A 20,262-nucleotide genomic window follows, 5' to 3' on the forward strand; every position below is an offset into this window, starting at 1 on the left:
AACCAAAAAACACACAAAATTACTTATACAGGAATGCTAACAGCAGCACTATTCATAATAACCAAACAGAAAACTAAACATCAACAACAAATGAATGACAAACAAAACATGTTATATCCATGCAATAGAATATGATTCACTAGGGGGAAGGGGGGAGAAGGAGAAGGATTGGGATGGGGGGGAGGGGGGAGGCTGGGAAGGGATGTGAAGGGTAAACCAAAGGAGGAGGCTGCAATGCTTGGTAAGAAATGTACGCATTATCCTGCCCATGTAATTGTAACCCCTCTGTATAGTATGTTCACAAATAAAATTAAATTTAAAAAAAAGAATATGATTCACTAATAAAAAGCAATGAAAAGACAGTATCAATTGTTGATGCCTATAATCCTACCTACTCAAGAGGATAAGATCAAGAGGATCTAGGTTAGATCCCCAGGCAGAAAAATCTGCAAGACCCCATCTCCAAAATGCCAGCCAAGAAAGCATAAGGCCCTGATTTAAACCTAGTACAACCAAAAAAAGAAAAAGAATTAAGTATTGATACATGCTACAACACAGATGAACCTTGAAAATATGCTAACGTTAAAGATGCCAGTCACAAAGATAACACATTCTGATTCCATTTGTATGAAATGTCTAAAACAGGCAAATCCATAGAGACATAAAGTAGATTAGTGGTTGCTTAGGGCTACAGGGATAGGATAGAGAATGATAAAGAGTACAGTTTCTTTCAAAGTGATGAAATGTTCTAAAACTGATTGTGAAGATGGCTGCCCATATCTGTAAATATACTAAAAACTACTGAATTTTACATTTTAAATTGGTGAGTCGTGTAGTACATGAAGACTATCCCAGTAAAGGTGTGGAATTAGGTGTAAAATCTGCTTTTAGAGCTCCTTGTTCCAAAATATAAAATCTCTTCAGGGCTACTCCTGTCATCAAGGCCTCATTAGGTGACCTGAGTTCAAAGCAGAGAGAAGGGGCTGGGAAGGTGGCTCAGTGGTAGAATGCTTGCCTTGCACACATGAGCCCCTGGGTTCAATTCCTCAGCACAACATAATCAGAAAAACCCGAAGTGGCACTGTGGCTCAAGTGGTAGAGTGCTAGTGTTGAGCTGAAGAGCTGAGGGACAGTGCCCAGGCCCAGAGTTCAGGCCCATGACCGACAATAAACAAATAAGTAAATAAATAAATTAAAATTTAAAAAAAAGCAGAGAGAAGGGAGCTTCCTTAACAAAATCCTCCAGCAATGCTAACTTCTCTTGATAACCCACTAGGTGATATATTTATCATTGAGCTATATCATTGCAGCAAAGTAAAATCCAACTCCTCAATAATCAATTCTAATCTCAAAATGAATAGGTACTAAGGAATAGGTACTAGAAAACCACTTGCCACTAAATTAAATTCTGAATCAAACTATACTAAAATATGAAAACATGGGAGTTTTGGTTGAATGACTTCTTTTGTTGCCAATAATTCTGGTGCTGTTTGCAAGGAACAATAGATGAACTGAAAATCTGCAATTAGTACTCCAATAATATATCAAAAAACTAATAATAAAATTAAGCCAGGCGCTGGGGCTCACACCTATAATTCTAGCTACCCAGGAGGCTGAGATCTGAGGATCACAGTTTAAAGCCAGTCTGGGCAGGAAAAGTCCATGAGACTCTTAAGTCCAATTAACCACCAGAAAACCGGAAGTGGCACTGTGGATCGAGTGGTAGAACAGTAGTTTTGAGCTAAAGAGCTGAGGGACAGCACCCAGGCCCAGAGTTCAAGCTCTATGACCAACAAAAAAGGGGGGAGGGGGACTGGAAGGTGGATCAGTGGGAGAGTGCTTGCCTTGCATGCATGAGGCCCTGGGTTTGATTCCTTAGCACCACATAAGCAGAAAAAGGCAGAAGTGGCACTGTGGTTCAAGTGGTAGAGTGCTAGCCTTGAACTGAAGAGGTGAGGGACAGCGCATAGGGCCCAGAGTTCAGGCCCCATGACAGACAAAGAGAGAGAGAAAGAGAGAGAGAAAGAGAGAGAGAAAGAGAGAAAGAGAAAGAAAGAGAAAGAAAGACAGAGAAAGAAAGACAGAGAAAGAAAGACAGAAAGAAAGAGAAAGAAAGAAAGAGAAAGAGAGAGAGAAAGAAAGAAAAGAGGGAGGGAGGGAGGGAGAGAGGGGAAGGAAGGAAGGTAGGAAGGAAGGAAGGAAGGAAAGAGAGAGAGGGGGAGGGAGGGAGGAAGGGAGAGAGAGAAGGAGGGAGGGAGGAAGGGAAAGAGAAAGAAAGGAAAGAAGGAAGGAGGGAGGGAAGGAAGGAAGGAAGGAAACTAAAATTTATCTATATTTGATCTGTATAAACCTGTATTCGATCTTCAAAACCTATATAATAGGCTGGATTTTAGTATCACATAATGCAATACCTTAACAACAGAATGGTGTTTATAAAATTAAACAGATTCATTAACACAAAAAAAGAATAATAACCTCAGGGAGTAGGTGATATTTAGCGTTACTGGACATTGCTTGGTATTCCTCTTTTATTAATAGTAATGAACAATAAAATGACTACGGCCTAAGAAATGACATGATAATGAAGCTCAGTCCTTAGTAAAGACATCTGTCCTTCCGGCTCACGTAAACTACTCAGATAGCAGAGATTCTGTCCAAGAATCTACAGTTTAAACTGGAGAAAGCAGACAATATCAACTATGTTGGGAGATAAGATACAGTAGCTAAGGTTAAAAGTTGCCCACTAACCTTACTCTCTTATGCTTCCCTAGAAAATACACTAAAGAAATTCCTGGAAAATTTGTTTCCTCATATAAAGTGAATTCACTGGATGAAGATGGAAGTGATTCTAAGAGTCATGGGGAATGCATTGCCCAGGTCCTTCCTTCAGGACCAGGACAATTGTTTTCTAACTTCCAGCTATGATGGCTGCTGGCTCACAGCTATGTCCTCCACTACAATCTACCTTCAACCAGCATATCACAGATTAAATTCTCTAAAGCAAACAAAATGAAGCTCAGGATGTAAGTACATATTAGGGACCTAGAAGATTTTTTTTCTGGTCCTGGAGCTTGAACTTGGAGCCTGGGCACTGTCCTTGAGCCTCTCTGTGCTCAAGGCTAGTGCTCTACCACTTGAGCCACAGTGCCACTTCCAGTTTTTTCTGTTTATGTGGTATGGGAATCAAACCAGGGCTTCATGTATGCTAGGCAAGCACACTACGGCTAAACCATATTCCCAGCCCTAGAAGATACTTTTTTTTTTTTTTGTCGGTCGTGGGACTTGAACTCTGGGCCTGGGCGCTGTCCCTCAGCTCTTCAGCTCAAGGCTAGCACTCTACCACTTGAGCTACAGCGCCACTTCCGGTTTTCTGGTGGTTTATTGGAGATAGGAGTCTCACGGTCTCTCCTGCCCGGGCTGGCTTTGAACCTTGATCCTCAGATCTCAGCCTCCTGAGTAGCTAGGATTACAGGCATGAGCCACCAGCGCCCGGCTAGAATTCTTCCATCTTTTTTTTTGGGGGGGGTCCTGTCGTGCGGCCTCAACTCTGGGCCTGAGCACTGTCCCTCAGCTCTTCAGCTCAAGGCTAGCACTCTACCACTTGAGCCACAGCGCCACTTCCGGCTTTTTTCTTTTTGCTTATGTGGTGCTGAGGAATCGAACCCAGGGCCTCATGCATGCAAGGCAAGCGCTCTACCACTGAGCCACCTTCCCAGCCCCATAAGACTCTTTTTTTTTGGGGGGGGGGTCCTGTCGTGCGGCCTCAACTCTGTCAGCTCAAGGCTAGCGCTCTACCACTTGAGCTACAGTGCCACTTCCGGCTTTTTTCTTTTTGCTTATGTGGTGCTGAGGAATGGAACTCAGGGCCTCAGGCATGCAAGGCAAGCACTCTACCACTGAGCCACCTTCCCAGTAGAAGATACTTTTTAAGGACTGAAAAAAAGAAGCCAAACTGCAATAAAGCCTGACAAAAGCTCAGTGAAGGATGTTTGCCTTGCAAACACAAGGTCCTGAATTCCAACACCTCAAAACCCAAAATCCTCAGCCAACTAGTTGTGACTCTCTGAAGCCTGTCAAAGAAATCCAAGTTAGACGGATATACCTACATAAAATTAAGACTTTTAAATCTCATCCTGCTTAGCTATATGTAAGAAGAACTGGAGAGTATAGCCACAGGTGAAACATCTCTGCAGCCATGCACCAGACAGGTCCTGAACCAGCAGATGGATAAAAACAGCCTCATGAAAGCACTTCCGAAAGCTAGGCAGCAAGGAGTTCTTTAAAGAGGACTATGGAATTCATCTCTACCACATAAAGGAAAGTGTATCACTAAAGTTTACACTCAGTCCAAATCTATTCCAAACCTACTGAGGTGCCAGGTCCAAAGCTCCCATAGAATTGACCAAAGCCTCTTACAACCCCATCAATTCAATCTCTCTGACTCCTAATCTTGCTTCTCTCACTTCCTTTTAAGTGTTCATCATCCTGAAAGTACTTCCCAATGTACCTTCTGCAAACAATTTCCATGCCCATGTTTAATTCTCAGGGAATTCAACCTCAAATATCTGATTCTATAGAAAGATTCAATAAAGAAGTGTCTATGACCTATTCTGTTTAGTAATCTCATAGGACATTACTTTATTTTACCTAACACAAATAGTAAAGCTCAGCAGTCTGTGGCATAATACCAACCCACCATTCTGTTGAAACAACAAAAACAAGAAAGCAATTTATACAGCATTATTTGGCTAATTGGTAGAATGGGATGAATATGTCAAAGATTCTGAAACTGAGATACTTAATGAATAGAGGTAGCAAATAGTAGAGTTGTGTTAATCCTTAAGAAAACTATTTTACTCATAGCCTAAAAATAGAATTAAGAAGGTTAATGGATCATTTTTATCAAATACATACATACAGAGAGAGAGAGAGACTCAAAGACGACAGGAATTAATTAGATTAATAAAGCAGATTCTCTTACATAAACCATTGCTTCCTCAGTTTATTTGGAGCAGGGACCCTCTTGAGTATCAAATCAAAGTAGGCACTGTCTTCTATGAAAAAAGTCTACATGATTTGTAGAATCTAAAAATAATTTCAGGAGTTTCAAGGATCCCTTAAGAACCTTTATAGACCTGAAATTAAGAACCCTTGACCAAAAAGTAGGCATGGTAGTGCACATCTATAATCCCCACTATTTGGGAAGCAGAGGCAGGAGGATTATGAAGTAAGATTAGCAAGACCTTCTCTTGAAATACAAGAACAAAAGAGCTAGGGGCATGACTGAAGTGGTTGAGCACTTGCCTAGTATGGTCAAGACCCTGAGTTCAATCCCAAGTATTGGGAAAAACAAACAAATCTGCCCTAATCAGGTTTATAAAGGTAAGACGACATCACTGTATTCTAAATTAAGCCAAGTTAAGTTAAAAGGAAAAAGATGACAAACAAAAAATGCAGCCAAATAAGCCATAATTATACATGGAGTATGTGGAAAATTATCATAATGAAACAATTTAAACAATACACAATAAACTAAATCCCCTCTGGGTCACCACCCATTCTCATATTTCTTCACAGAGATTTTCAGTTCGATGCAAATCTTTTCAATATTATGAAAAAAAATATGTAGCTATTAAATTTACAAATTTTTCACAAGTATATTAAGAATTAGCATTTAAAATAACAAAGATGGGGCTGGGAAGGTGGCTCAGTGGTAGAGCGCTTGCCTTGTATGCCTGAGGCCCTGGGTTCAATTCCTCAGCACTACATAAGCAGGAAAAAAAAGCCAGAAGTGGCGCTGTGGCTCAAGTGGTAGAGGGCTAGCCTTGAGCTGAAGAGCTGAAGGAGAGCGCCCAGACCCAAAGTTCAAGCCCCACAACTGGACCCCAAAAAAAAAAGTTATAAATAAATGAACTAACAATCTCAACTTATTTCCACAAAGACTTCTTTAAAATCCTTTGGGGGTTGTTGATGGTAATGGTGGTTTTTATTTTTGCTTTGGGTTTTGTGTGTGTGTGTGTGAGAATACCGTATAGAGGAGTTACAATTACATGGGCAAGATAATGACTACATTTCTTATCAAGCATTGTTGCCTCCTCCTTTGTTTTTTTTTCTTTCTTTTCTTTAGGGGAGGATAAAGGGGAGGCAGAGAAAGGGAGGTTGAACAAATGCAATCATGCTATTCAGTAAACACTATGTGGAAAATGACTTATGTAATTTGTGGACAGGGATGGGATTGGAAACTGGGGAAAAACAAAGGAAGAGGTGGCACTGAACAAAGAAATGTACTCTTTACCCAACTTATGAAATGGTAACTCATTTGTGCAACACCTTAAAAATAAAATTATTTTTAAAAATAACCAACACACACAAAAATCCATTGGGAGGGGTGCTAGATATGTAGCTCAGTGGTATACTGCTTGCCTAGCATGCAAGAGGCCCAAGCACAGCAAAAAGAAAGTCCATTATGAATCTATTAAGTACAGTGCTGAATATATTTTAGGATGCAATCTTGTCCTACAAGAACTTACCATCTGTAAGGAAAAGTAATACTTGTAACAATTATAACACAAGATGAATACAGAAAGTGTTTCTATCGCCACTAAAATGTATGCTCCATGGAAAAAAACAACACTTTTGTTCATTGCCATATCTCCAGTAGACACATCAGAACCTGCCTACAAGATTGGTTCTTGATAAATACTCACTGAATAATGCATACGACTAAAATGGAAGGAATTTTTAATTGCAACTAAGTAGGTAAGAAAATGGACAGAATTTTAAGAGGCAGGAAAGGAGAAAATAAAGAAAATATTCACAGTATTCCTACCATGTCCAAGAAATTATGAGCCATCTTTATACATACCTCTCATTTAACTATCATGTCAACATTCGGACAAGGTATTGCTGTCCCCATTTTACAGACAAGGAAACTGAGGCAGAGAGATTAAGTAACCTGTCCAACATTACACACCTAGAAAATGATAGAATTAGAATTTAAAGCCATGAGCCGGGCGCTGGTGGCTCACGCCTGTAATCCTAGCTACTCAGGAGGCTGAGATCTGAGGATCTCGGTTCAAAGCCTGCCCGGGCAGGAAAGACCGTGAGACTCCTATCTCCAATAAACCACCAGAAAATCAGAAGTGGCGCTGTAGCTCAAGTGGTAGAGCGCTCACCTTGAGCTGAAGAGCTGAGGGACAGCGCCCAGGCCCAGAGTTCAAGCCCCACGACCGACAAAAGAAAAGAATTTAAAGCCATGTCTCCAAACATAATGCATAGGAATTTATATTTCATTCCCTATAAAGCAGATCTTTGTTTTTCTTTCCTTTTTGGAACATTTGTTTCCTAATAATTCCTTTATTACAATATAATTAATATATCATGGATTCACCATCTTCAAGTATATAACTCAGTAGTATTTTGTATTTTTATAGACTTGTGCAACCATTGTCATTATCCAATTTTAGAACATTTTTATCACCCCAGAGGAAACCTGATACCCAGCAACAATTATTTTTCCCATCCCTAACTGTTAATGATCTATTCTGGACATTTCATATAAATGGAATCATGTAATATGTAGTTTTCATGTTTATTGTAGTAAAATATATAAGTACTTGCTATTTTTAGTGCATGATTCAGTAGTATTGAGTATATTTACACACTGTTGTTCGACCATCAACACCATCCATTTCCAGAACTTTTACATCCCATGCTAAACCTTTTTAACCATTAAACATAACTCTTTTCCTTTAGCTTCTAACAACTACTATTCTACTTTCTATCCTTGTGAATTTGCCTATTCTAGATGCCTTATCTAAGTGGACTCAGAATACTTGTTCTTTTGTGATGGGCTTATTTCATTAAAGACTATTTCATAATGACATATCATAATGTCTTCAAAGTTTAACCCTGTTAAAGTACCTCGCAGGATTTCATTCTTTTTAAAGGATGAATGTTATTTTACTGTGTGTATATATCATATTTTGTTGACCCATTCACCTACTGATGGACATGGAAGTTCTAGTTTTTGGCTATTGTGAATAATATGGTGCTCAACTCTTCCTTTCAATTCTTTCAGGTTATATACACTCAAGTACAAATCTAGAATCATATGGCTATTCTTTTTAATTTTGTTTTTGTTGTCGGTTGTGGGGCTTGAATTCTAGGCCTGGGCGCTGTCCCTCAGCTCTTCAGCTCAAGGCTATCACTCTACACTACTTGAGCCACAGCGCCACTTCCGGCTTTTTCTTTTTGCTTATGTGGTGCTGAGGAATAGAACCCAGGGCCTCAGGCATGCAAGGCAAGCACCCTACCACTGAGCCACCTTCCCAGCCCTCTTTTTAGTTTTTTAAGGAATCATTATACCTGGGATTTTTTTTTTTGCCTTTTTTTTTTCTAGTCAGTTGTGTGGTTTGAACTCAGAGTCTGGGAGCTATCCCTGTGCTTTTTACTCAAGGCTAGTCCTCTACCACTTTGAGCCACAGTACCACTTCCAGTTTTCTAGTAGTTAATTGTAGATAAGAGTCTGACATGGGCTGAGAAGGTGGCTCAGTGGTAGAGCGCTTGCTTTGCATGCCTGAGGCCCTGGGTTCGATTCCTCAGCACCACATAAGCAAAAAGAAAAAAGCCAGAAGTGGCGCTGTGGCTCAAGTGGTAGAGCGCTAGCCTTGAGCTGAAGAGCTGAGGGACAGCGCCCAGGCCCAGAGTTCAGGCCCCACGACTGGACCCCCCCCCCAAAAAAAAGAGTCTGACAAACTTTCCTGCCCAAGCTGGGATCCTCAGATCTCAGCCTCCAGAGTGGCTAGGATTACATCAGTACCCCGTTAATATTCCATTTTCCATAGCATCCATACACCATCTTTTACTCCAAAGGGTTCCAATTCTCCACATTCTTGTCAATGTTTATTATTTTCTGGCTAGAGAACCATTATGTAGGGAAGCATTTTTTTTTTACTACTAGTGACACCAATGCTATGTTGGTAATGATTGCCAGGAATATCAGTTTATCAAATGTTCATAGATTTAAGCAAAATAAGAACAAGCTAAGCAGGCACTGGTAGCTCACATCTGTAATCCTAGCTACTCAGGAGGCTGAGATCTGAAGATCATGGTTTGAAGCCAGCCCTGGCAGGAAAGCCTATAAAATCCTTATTTCCAATTAACTACCAGAAAATCAGAAGTGGTACTGAGGCTGAAAATGGTAGAGCGGTAGTCTTGAGTGAAAAAGCTCAGGAACAGCACCCAGACTCTGATTTCAAGACAAAAAAATAAAAAAGACTGGCTTTTCCTGGATTTACTAATGCTATATACAGGCTTTCAGTCAATAAAACCATGCATGAATAGGGAAAGTGTAATTGTCACCAAGCCTTTCAACAAAACAATGTATCTGCTTCCTGAGTACAAAATAATGAATGAATGGACAAAAGCTATTTGCTATTTCAGTCATTAGTTCCATCATATATCTGTACCTAAAAGAAGCAATAATTTTTATTTCAAAAAGGATTTTCTAAAGATAACAAACCTATTGTAAAGACAGAAATCTGTAAAGTTTGTTTTGAGAAAAAAATAGTATTTGACAATATCTGTCTTCCTGCTTATTAATATAATTCCTTTGAATTAATCATTTACTACAGTATTAGAGGACATAAGGAAATGCATGAAAGATCAAACTCATAACAGTCAACAGTGTTCTCAATATTGCATATTAGATATAATTTTTAAAATTTCTTATAACTGGAATTATATTAAAATAGGGCAATTTATATCCAGTTGTTCCCATCCCTCTAGTTAATTACTTCCTACTCCCTGCCTTATTATAAAATATGGCATTAAATGATATTTTTATATGTCTCCTATATTAAATTATAATAAAGAAATTAAGTTCTATTTTTATAGAACATTAAAAATACTAACTTTTATAAATGAATGAACAAGCATGAGGAAAATTATAACTTGGCATTGCATTAATACAAGTGTCTTTTGATGACAGTGACAATGGCAAACAATTTATATAGTTGGAAATAAGACTTTCCAAAATACAGGGAGAAATATTCTTTATGTGGTAAGAGAATAATTCTCTTTGAAATCCATTAGTACACTGAAAGACAGATGAAACTGAATAGAGGATAAGAGAAAGTTGACATAATCCATTGTACTTACGCTGTAAAAACTACAAATTGTTTTCATTTTCAGCAATAAATTCAGAAAAAGTAATAAAACTACTGAAGGTAACCATTTTTTGAGAGTAGTACTTCTAAACATTGGCTGAATATAAACTAACTGGGAACTTTTTTAAATGCTGAAATTTGGTCCTTATTCTCAACAGATTCTAGCTGAAGTATCAAGGAGTGAGTTCTGGTACTGTCAGTTTAAAAAAATTCTACAGTTAATTTTTTTGAGGGGGTGCTAGTCATGGAGCTTTAACTCAGGGCCTGGGTGCTATCTCTGAGCTTTTTTGATCAAGACTAGCACTCTACCATTGGAAAATAATGGGCTTTCCTGCCTGAACTGGCTTTAAACCAAGATCCTTAAATCTCAGCCTTCTGTATAGCTAGTATTATAGGTCTGAGTCCAACTTCCTACAGGTGATTTTAATGTGAATCCAAGATTGGAACTCAAAATACCTTTTTCTCTTCCTAACCCAATAGAGGTGTTTTGTTGCATAATTAAACTATTGCAGATAGGTTTTATAATCTGGCAACTTGTCTCTTCAGCTGGACAGCACTTAGATCTTTTTCCTCATCCTGCTGATCCATCCCTTTTTCAGAAACATAGATACCATCCCCAAATTTTCTGTGTGTGTGTGTGTGCGCACACGCGCGTGTTCTGGGGACTGTGAACCTTAGGCCTCACCATATATGGTAGAGTAAGTGCTCAACACTACTGTGCTCTACACATCCAATACTGCAATTCTTGTTTTTAAACTGTTGAGATTTGCCAAATCAAAGCAGCTGCATTTGAAATAGGTTCAATGTTGTTTCCTTCAAGGATTCTAAGTCATCCTTCTGGGCTTGAGATACTGAACAAGCAATCATTGGTCCCATGCAAACCCTTCAGATACATTTTTTACTCAAGAAATTTAGGATTTCAACAAGAGATTAATTTTCCTGAATAACGACCTTGATGGGGAAGTGAGCACACATAGACCTCATCCTGTAACAGAAACCCTGTGTTCTGTACACGACTACAGATAACATGAACAGTAGCCACTACCTCTGTTTCTCAACCATTTATTAATCAAAGCCTCTTATTTTTCTTTCCAAGGAGACTGACAGTGATTTGACTGATGTCCCTCCACGGAGATCCTCTGGGGCCCTTCCAGATAACATTAAGTCCCTTCTGAGAGAAGTCAACGATTTCTGGAATGTCAACAGTCTTTTTGCCGACAACAGACTTCAGTCTCACAAACAGATGTGACACAAAGATTCACAATTCTTTCATGTTTTTTTCAGTACTGGGGTTTGAACTCAGGGCCTCACCCTGGTAAAGCAGGCTCTGTATAACATTAGCCTTACTTCCAGCAACTTTTAGCATTGGCTATTTTCAAAGTAGGGTCTTGCTTTTTACATCCAGGCTGGCCTGGGCTACAATCCTACTTGGTGCTTCACCATGTAATTGTGGGTGACAGGCATGGACCTCTGCACTCATTGTGCTTCCCATGAAGCTGAGATAATAAGTGCAAGCTACCTTGCCCAGCCATTGATTAAGATGGAGTCTCTTACACTCCTTTTTGCCTGGGCTAGACTCAGACCTCAGTCTCCACCTCTCCATCTTCTAAGTAGCTAGGATTACAAAACTGAGCTTGTACTGGGGTATAATTTACACACAACAAAATTTACCTATCTTTTTTTTGGGTTGAACCCTGAGCCCGGGCCCTATCCCTATGCTTTTGTGCTTCAGGCTAGCACTCTACCACTTAAGGCACCCCTCTACTGTCTGCTTTTCCAGAGTTAATTGGAGATCAGAGTTTCATAGACTTTCCTGACCACGCTGGCTTTGAACTGCAATCCTCAGATTTCAGCCTCCTGAGTAGCAAGGATTACAGTTGTAAGCCACAGGCACCTGGCTAAAATTTACCAATCTTAGGCATTCAGCTGGTAAGTTCTGGCAAGTGGATACAATTTTGTGACCACCAAATTGTGACATAGAACATTTCATCACACACACACACACACACACACACACAGCCCCCAAGCTTCCTCAAACTCATTTCCCTTCTTCCCTAGACCATGATCTATGTTCCAATAGCTTTGGACTTTCTAAAAATTCACATACATGGAATTAAATTGTATATAGTCTTTTGTGTCTGGTTTATTTAGCATAATCCTTTTGAGATCCATGCACATTGGTATTAGTTTAATTGCTGAAAAATTATTCTACTGTATGAATAAAAAACAATGTATTCATTCACTTGATAAGCATTTTGATTGTTTGCAGTTCAAAGCTATTATGAATAAAGCTGCTATGAATATTCCAGTTTTCAGATGAACTATGTTTTCATTACTCGCAGGTAAATACTTAGGGGCAGAATTGCTAAATCTCATTATTTTCTTATAAAATTAACTTAAGAAATTATTTTCCAAAGTAGCTATACCATTTTTATCCACATCAAAAATTTATGAAAATTCCAATTTCTCTACTTCTTTGTCAGCACTTTATACTGTCAGTCTTTTTATTTGTAACCAGCCTAGTATGTGTATAACAGGTTATTTCCTTGGGTTTTAATTTGCACTTGTCTAAGGATTAAATGATAAGTATACTGACACCTGCCTTTTGAATAAAAAAAACACTAAATAGAAGGAAATTTCACTTTTCCCTTCTTTTTTTTAGAAGTTAACACTGTTCCTCTATATGACTAATGTAAGCTAATAAAAAATAAAATAAAAACAAGAAGTTAACATCATTATACTATGCTGAATACCACACATATAAATTCATTACAAAGAGGGGGGAAAAGCCATTAACAAAAATGAAAACAGAAAAATTTATTTTATTTATATTTTTTGTCAGTCATGGGGCTTCAACTCTGGGCCTGGGCACTGTCCCTCAGTTCTACAGCTCAAGGCAAGCACTCTACCACTTGAGCCACAGCGCCACTTCCAGTTTTCTGGTGGTTTATTGGAGCTCATGGACTTTCCTGCCCGGGCTGGCTTTGAACTTCAATCCTCAGATCTCAGCCTCCTGAATTGCAAGGATTACAGGTGTGAGCCACAGGCACTCAGCAAAAACAGAATTTTTCAAAACCAAGTTTTAGAGATTCAGAGTCATGTTCTTGCCTACAGAAAGCTTCTTGCCTACAGAAAGATGGCAACATAATGTAATACTCAAGAGTTTAGGTTTGATGAAAAATCTATAAAAGAAGTCTAAAGAAAAAAAAGACTATTTTAGAAACAAAGGTGATCGGTTCCACAAATAAAAGTGATCAATTATTTTCTGGGCTTTATACAAATGCCTAAATTTTAATTCAATAAATAATCAAGCCAGGTGCCAGTGACTCATGCCTATAAATCTAGCTATACAGTAGGCTGAGATCTGAGGATCACAGTTTGAAGCCAGCCCCATGGCAAGAAAGTCTGTGGGACTCCTATCTCCAAATAACCAGCAAAAAGCTGAAAGTAGAGATGTGGCTCACGTGATAGAGTGCTAGCCTTGAGCAAAAAAAGCTTAGGGACAGTGCCCAGGCTCTTAGTTCAAGTCCCAGGTCTTGTATATACACACATACACACACACAAATCAAGAGCCAGTTAATAGCAAGCAGTGAGGGTATTTTTCTTTTATCTATGTAATTGTTTTAAAAATCAGAAACATCCAGAGATTAGGTCATAAAGTGCCAGTATTTTTTCCAAGCTTCAGTCACATAAAAATCAAGAGACATGTCCAAACTATGTAAATTTTAAAAGGCATGAGAACATTTACTGATTTATTCAATAAATACTTACTAGCCAACCACCAGTGGCTCATGCCTATAATCCTAGCTACTCAGGAGGCTGAGATCTGAGGATCAGGTGGTAGAGTGCTAGCCTTGAGCTGAAGACCTGAGGGACAGCACCCAGGCCCAAAATTCAAGCCCCATGACCAACAAAAAATAAATAAATATTTACTGAAAACCATTTAGGGTAAATTACATTAACCATTCTAAGGGTTTGATTCCTTAGTACAACATAAACAGAAAAAGCCAGAAATGGTGCTGTGGCTCAAGTGGTAGAGTGCTAGCCTTGAACACAGACAGGCTCAGGACAGAGCCCAGGCCCTGAGTTCATATCCTAGGACTGGCCAAAAAAAAAAGTATCAGAATAATTAGTATATGATCAGATAATACTAAAGCTAGTATTAAAATGATTGTGACTTCCTTAGTATACTAGTTAAACGTGCCCAATACATATCCTGTCTATTTCAGGAATGACTATTTAAATAAATTACAAGGTAGAGAACTCCTATAAAAGTAATCTGAAATTAATTATTTTCCACATTTTTTTTCTTTTTTTCAGTGCTGGGATCAAATTCAGGACCATGCAAATGTCAGGCAAGTCCTCTACCACTGAGCTATATTCATAACCCTGAACAGAATAATCTATTTCTAATATCAAATACTATTGTGTATAGTTCTACATTTAACACATGTATATAGTCATATAATACCATGATAATACACTGACAATATTTTGACTTTTTACAGCCATTGTTGAAACAAGAAAAATGAATGTTTTCATATAGGCATAAATAAATTTCCAATCTCTTTACTTTAAAATTCATAATACATGGGGCTGGGAAGGTGGCTCAGTAGTAGAGCGCTTGCCTTGCATGCCTGAGGCCCTGGGTTCGATTCCTCAGCATCACATAAGCAAAAAGAAAAAGCCGCAAGTGGCGCTGTGGCTCACGTGGTAGAGTGCTAGCCTTGAGCTGAAGAGCTGAGGGACAGCGCCCAGACCCAGAGTTCAGGCCCCACGACTGGACCCAAAAAAATAAAATAAAATAAAATTCATAATACACATACTTCAATAATATTAGATTTTTTAACTCTTTTTCTTATGGTACTGAGGATCAAACTGGGGCTTTGTGCTCTACCATGAAGCCCCAGTTCCCAAAATCCTAAAGTATACATAACTTTCAACACCCAAACTGGAATACAGTATAAACAATTGTGGAGATGTTACGAACCTCCACTCCCACATATAACTGATATAAACCAATAAATTAATTTAACTTTTATTGACTTATATCAGATATTTCCCAAAATGTAATAAAAACAAATATAAAAATCAAAACTGGGGCTACAGGTATAATTCAGATCAACATCAAATCACCTGCACTACACATACAAACACATATGTACAGACACAAAATCATCATCAGTTGTACTTACTACTGATACATTTCATAAAAGTTATACTATAGGGGCTGGGAATATGGCTCAGTAGTAGAGTGCTTGCCTTGCATGCATGAAGCCCTCGGTTCAATTCCTCAGTACCACATAAACAGAAAAAGCCAGAAGTAGCACTGTGGCTCAAGTGGTAGAGTGCTAGCTTTGAGCAAAAGAAGCTCAAGGACAGTGCCCAGGCCCTGAGTTCAAAGCCACAAGATTGGCAAAAAAAAAAAAAGTTATACTATAGAAAAAAAGTTCAGAGACATTTTTTGATTATACACAACTGCAGATAATTATGAACTTATTACTTGATATTTAAGTTATAGATGAATTCCTGAAGTGGACCTCTTTTGTCTGTAACTGTTACTTTGTAATTGTACCTCATCCACATTAGGTAATACTTAGTACTACAGCTCTAGCCTGGAAGATTATCAAAGGACAAATTATGTTCTTATTTGAAAATATTTAGGCTACAAATATAGGGATTTGTTGAAATCACCTATCAGAATCTACTTAAAATTTCTGGATATTCACATAATCAAATTATACTAGATACAGAAGGCTCCTTCATAATGACTCAACTTTTAAAATCCAAATAAAAAATTTTCAGTGTTTATGAGAAAAAAACTATTAATACTTCTTTTCTTTTAATTAATTCTGATTTCTTGAGAAGATACGAATCTCCTTTGATTTTTTCAAACACAGAGAAATTTAGAATATGATAGCAAAAAAAGGTCAAAATCTTAAAACTATTAGTAAATCATAGTTGTTTCATCCTTAGAATATCTACAGACTACGGAATAAATGTTTTCTAAGGTTTATAGTACTGATATTTCCATGGTTCTATTTATTTTTTTGTCGGTTGTGGGCTTGAACTCTGGGCCTGGGCATTGTCCCTGAACTCTTCAGCTCAAGGCTAGCACTCTACCGCTTGAGCCACAGCACCACTTTCAACTTTTTCTGTTTATGTGGTGCTGAGGAACCGAACCCAGGGCCTCATGCACATGAGGCACTACCACTGAGCCACCTTCCCAGCCCTACATGGTTCTAAAACATATTAAAAATATGGCTGTGGTCAAGTGCCAGTGGCTTAAACCTGTAATCCTAGCTACTCAAGAGGCTGAGATCTGAGGATCAAGGATCAAAGCCAGACCAGGCTGGAGAGTCCATGAAACTGTTATCTCAAATTAACCACCAAAAAGCCCAAAGAGGAGCTGTGACTCAAGTGGTAGACTGCTCTAGACTTAAGCAAAAAAGCACAAGGACAGTGCCCAGGCACTGAGGTCAAGCCCCAGGACCAACATATACATACACACACACACACCCCACACACACAACTGTGGTTGTGAAAAACACTCCATTGCCTTTATAATGAGGGGCTGGGAAGGTGGCTCAGTGGTAGAGCGCTTGCCTTGCATGCCTGACGCCCTGGGTTTGATTCCTCAGCACCACATAAGAAAAAAGAAAAAAGCCGGAAGTGGCGCTGTGGCTCAAGTGGTAGAGCGCTAGCCTTGAGCTGAAGAGCTGAGGGACAGAGCCCAGGCCCAGAGTTCAGGCCCCATAACTGGATACAAAAAAAAAAAAAAAGAGCAAATGATCAGACTGCAAACCTATTGACACAATTTCAAACTTACAGATATCCATGAAAAAACTAATTTGCATTTTCCCCTTTTTAAAAGGAGCAGTATTTCTGATTCAGTACTGTTATGTTAAAAAAAAAAAATGTCCTGGGTGCCAGTGGCTCATGTCTGTAATCCTAGCTACTACGGAGCTGAGATCTGAGGATCTGGGTCAAAGCCAGCCCAGGCAGGAAAGGTCATGAGACTCTTATCTCCAATTAACCACCAGAAAACCAGAAGTGGCACTGTGGCTCAAGTGATAGAGTCTCACCTTGCTTGAGCTTGAAGACCTGAAGGACAGTGCCAAGGCCCAGAGTTCAAGCCCCAAGAATGACAAAGAAAAAAAAAAGTGTATCCTTTGAGAACAACAAACCTATAATTCTCCCCTTTTTGGACATCAAGGTAAATAAAATTTTTTATTCTGATCCAAAAATGTGTTATTTTCTATAAAGTACCTTAATCCTACTGGTTCAATATGGAAGTAACCAGAAATTTCAGAATTTAACTAACACATGGAATTAGGAGTTTTAGAATTTAACCTATATATGGAAAGCAATTAGGTGTTATAGAACCTACATACTCTTTATAGATGTTTCTTTTTTTTTTTTTGTCCAAGACCAGGACTCAAACTTGGTACCCAACATTTTTGCTCATTGACCAGCACTGTACCAACTGAGCCATGGCTCCAACCTCTTAGGGGTGTGCTTTTTAAAGAAAGTTAAATTTCTTTATGAGTCTTTTCTTTAAAAGAGTTTTTTGGTCAGGCACTAGTGGCTCATGCCTATAATCCTAGTTAGTTGGGAGGCTGAGATCTGAGGTTCATGGTTTAAAGGTTTCCAGGCAGAAAAGTCAATGAGACTTGTATCTCTAATTAATCACCAAAAAAACCAGAATTAGAGTTGTGGCTCAAAGTGGTAAAACACCAGCCTTGAATGAAAAAGCTAAGGGATAATGCCCAGATCCCAAGTCCAAGTCCCACTATTAACAAATAAATAAATACTTAAATAAATAAATGGATATCATAAAAATGCCAGGTATTTCTTTCCTTTCTACCTTTATCAGCCTCCTACTCCTGAGGTTGCAAGATGGTGGAAAAGAAATATGTGAAATTCTTAATTAGCTCCACTCAGTAATTAAGCTGAATTTGAAGGTTGTAACTCAAAGAACTGTTACTATTTTGCTACATACAAATCTCTTCCTCACTAATCTGGACAATACTTTCAAAAAATCTATCATATAGATTGTTATGCCAAATTTTAAGTTTAGGAGGTGAGACAAGTCTCTAATTTTACAACTTATAAAGTAATTTATTCCAAAAAACAGAACTCAGTATGATACAGAATGTGATATCCTTCTCTTCTATCTCCACTAGAATAAATTTAGGACAGAAATGCAAAAATTACATAGTTCAAGATTCCCAAACAATATTTTCTAAAGGGGTTAATTCATTCTATCTTCTTCCATGAAACCCTAAATGAATCAAAAAAAGTTTTGTTTTGTTGTGGGGCTTGAAATCTGGGCCTGGGTGCTATCCTTCAGCTCTTTAGCATAAAGCAAGCACTCCACCACTTGAGCCACAGCACCGCTTCCAGTTTTCTGGTAGTTAATTGGAAATAGAGTCTCATAGGGACTTTCCTGCCTGGGCTGGCTTTGAACTGTGATCCTCAGATCTCAGCCTCCTGAGTAGCTAGGATTAGAGGGGTGAGCCACCGGAGCCCAGCAAAAAATGTTTTTATGTATCTTTTTCAGAGACTCTGAAATTATCATGTAAGTGACCACATTTCCCATACCAATTATCATATTTTAAAAATACCTGCCAAGGGGCTGGGAAGTTGGCTCAGTGGTAGAGTGCTTGCCTCGCATGCATGAGGCCCTAGGTTCGATTCCTCAGCACCACATAAGCAGAAAAAAAAAGCTGGAAGTGGTGCTGTGGCTCAAGTGTTAGAACACTAGTCTTGAGCTGAAGAGCTGAGGGACAGTGCCCAGCTCAGAGTTCAGACCCCACAACCGAACCCAAAATAAAATAAAAATACCTGCCAAGAATATGTGGCTCATACCTGTCATCTTAACTACTCAAGAGCTTCAGATCTGAGAATGCAAGTTCAAAGCCAGCCTGGCTTTGAAAAGTCCATGAGACTTGATCTCTAATCAGAAAAAAAGCCAGACTAGAGATATGCTCAACTGGTAAAGTGCCAGCTGTGGCTGGGAAAAGCCATGCTAAAGCATAAGGTCCTAAGTTCAAGCCTTGGTACTGGCACAAGAGGGGGAGAAGGCTGATTTAAACATGATCTACCTTATCCACAAAATCTGATTTCACTTGAACTTGTCATTTTAATCACTTTAAAAATAGATACCTTTTTGTGGGATGGGAAGGGGAAACTGGGAGAGAGTGAAGGAAGGGAGGGATGATATTGCCCAAAATGTACTCATTACCTAACTTATGAAACAGTATCCCTTCTGTATATCACCTTAATAATAACAATAAAAATAGATACATTTTTAGAACTCTTTTCTCTCATTTGCTCTTTCAAGTTTGAACATTCTTTTAAATCTGCCTCACTTTAAAATGAACATTTAAACTGATTCTTTCGTTTAAAATATTTTAAACAAGAATCCTAGAAGTTAACTGACCTAAACTCAGAAATATCAAAACTTACATATTAATACTTATATTTATTTTCATGGTTTCAACATTTCAGTATTAAACTTGTGTAATAATCTGTTTACTCAATTCATTCTTTCTAAAATACACAAAAACACAGAAAGGACTAACATCTTTCAAATAAACAAAACTTTCTCAATTCAGTATCACAGGATTTTCTCTTTTTTGTCACAGGATTTTCATTTCACATTTGCAAAACAAATATGCTGTTGTTTTAATAAGAAACACAGAATTTAGTAATTCTTAACAACCCTAAGCAGACTGCTCTATATGCAATACTGCTATGTACTCCTCTGCAAATAAAAATAATTTTAGATAGGTTGATTTTACTTGGGTAGAAGAGAGCTAGATATGTGGGGTCAATATATGCATGCCTGAGCTTGTGAAACAATCTCCTTCCAACTTCTTTCAAAAATCAATATTTTCCTTAATAAATACATGGGCATGTACTGTACAATAAAATGCATAACATATATACATCCAGAATGTAGAGTGCTATAGTAATCCAAACTACGGGGGGCGGGGGGGGGGGGAGACAACGTTTTTAAATTTTCCACAGAGAAAGTCGATGTTAAACAATGTCTCTTTTTTTCTTTCTACCTAATCATTCCACAAAT

General features: G+C 38.4%; 1 pseudogene; it reads right to left on the reverse strand.

The window, feature by feature from the left end:
• Window positions 1-10,688: 10,688 nt before the first annotated feature.
• The window catches only part of LOC105986052, a 13,706-nt pseudogene continuing 4,132 nt past the window's right edge, over window positions 10,689-20,262 (reverse strand).

The sequence above is a fragment of the Dipodomys ordii genome, unplaced genomic scaffold (assembly GCF_000151885.1).
Source record: "Dipodomys ordii isolate 6190 unplaced genomic scaffold, Dord_2.0 Scaffold33, whole genome shotgun sequence".
NCBI classification, from domain to species: Eukaryota; Metazoa; Chordata; class Mammalia; order Rodentia; family Heteromyidae; genus Dipodomys; species Dipodomys ordii.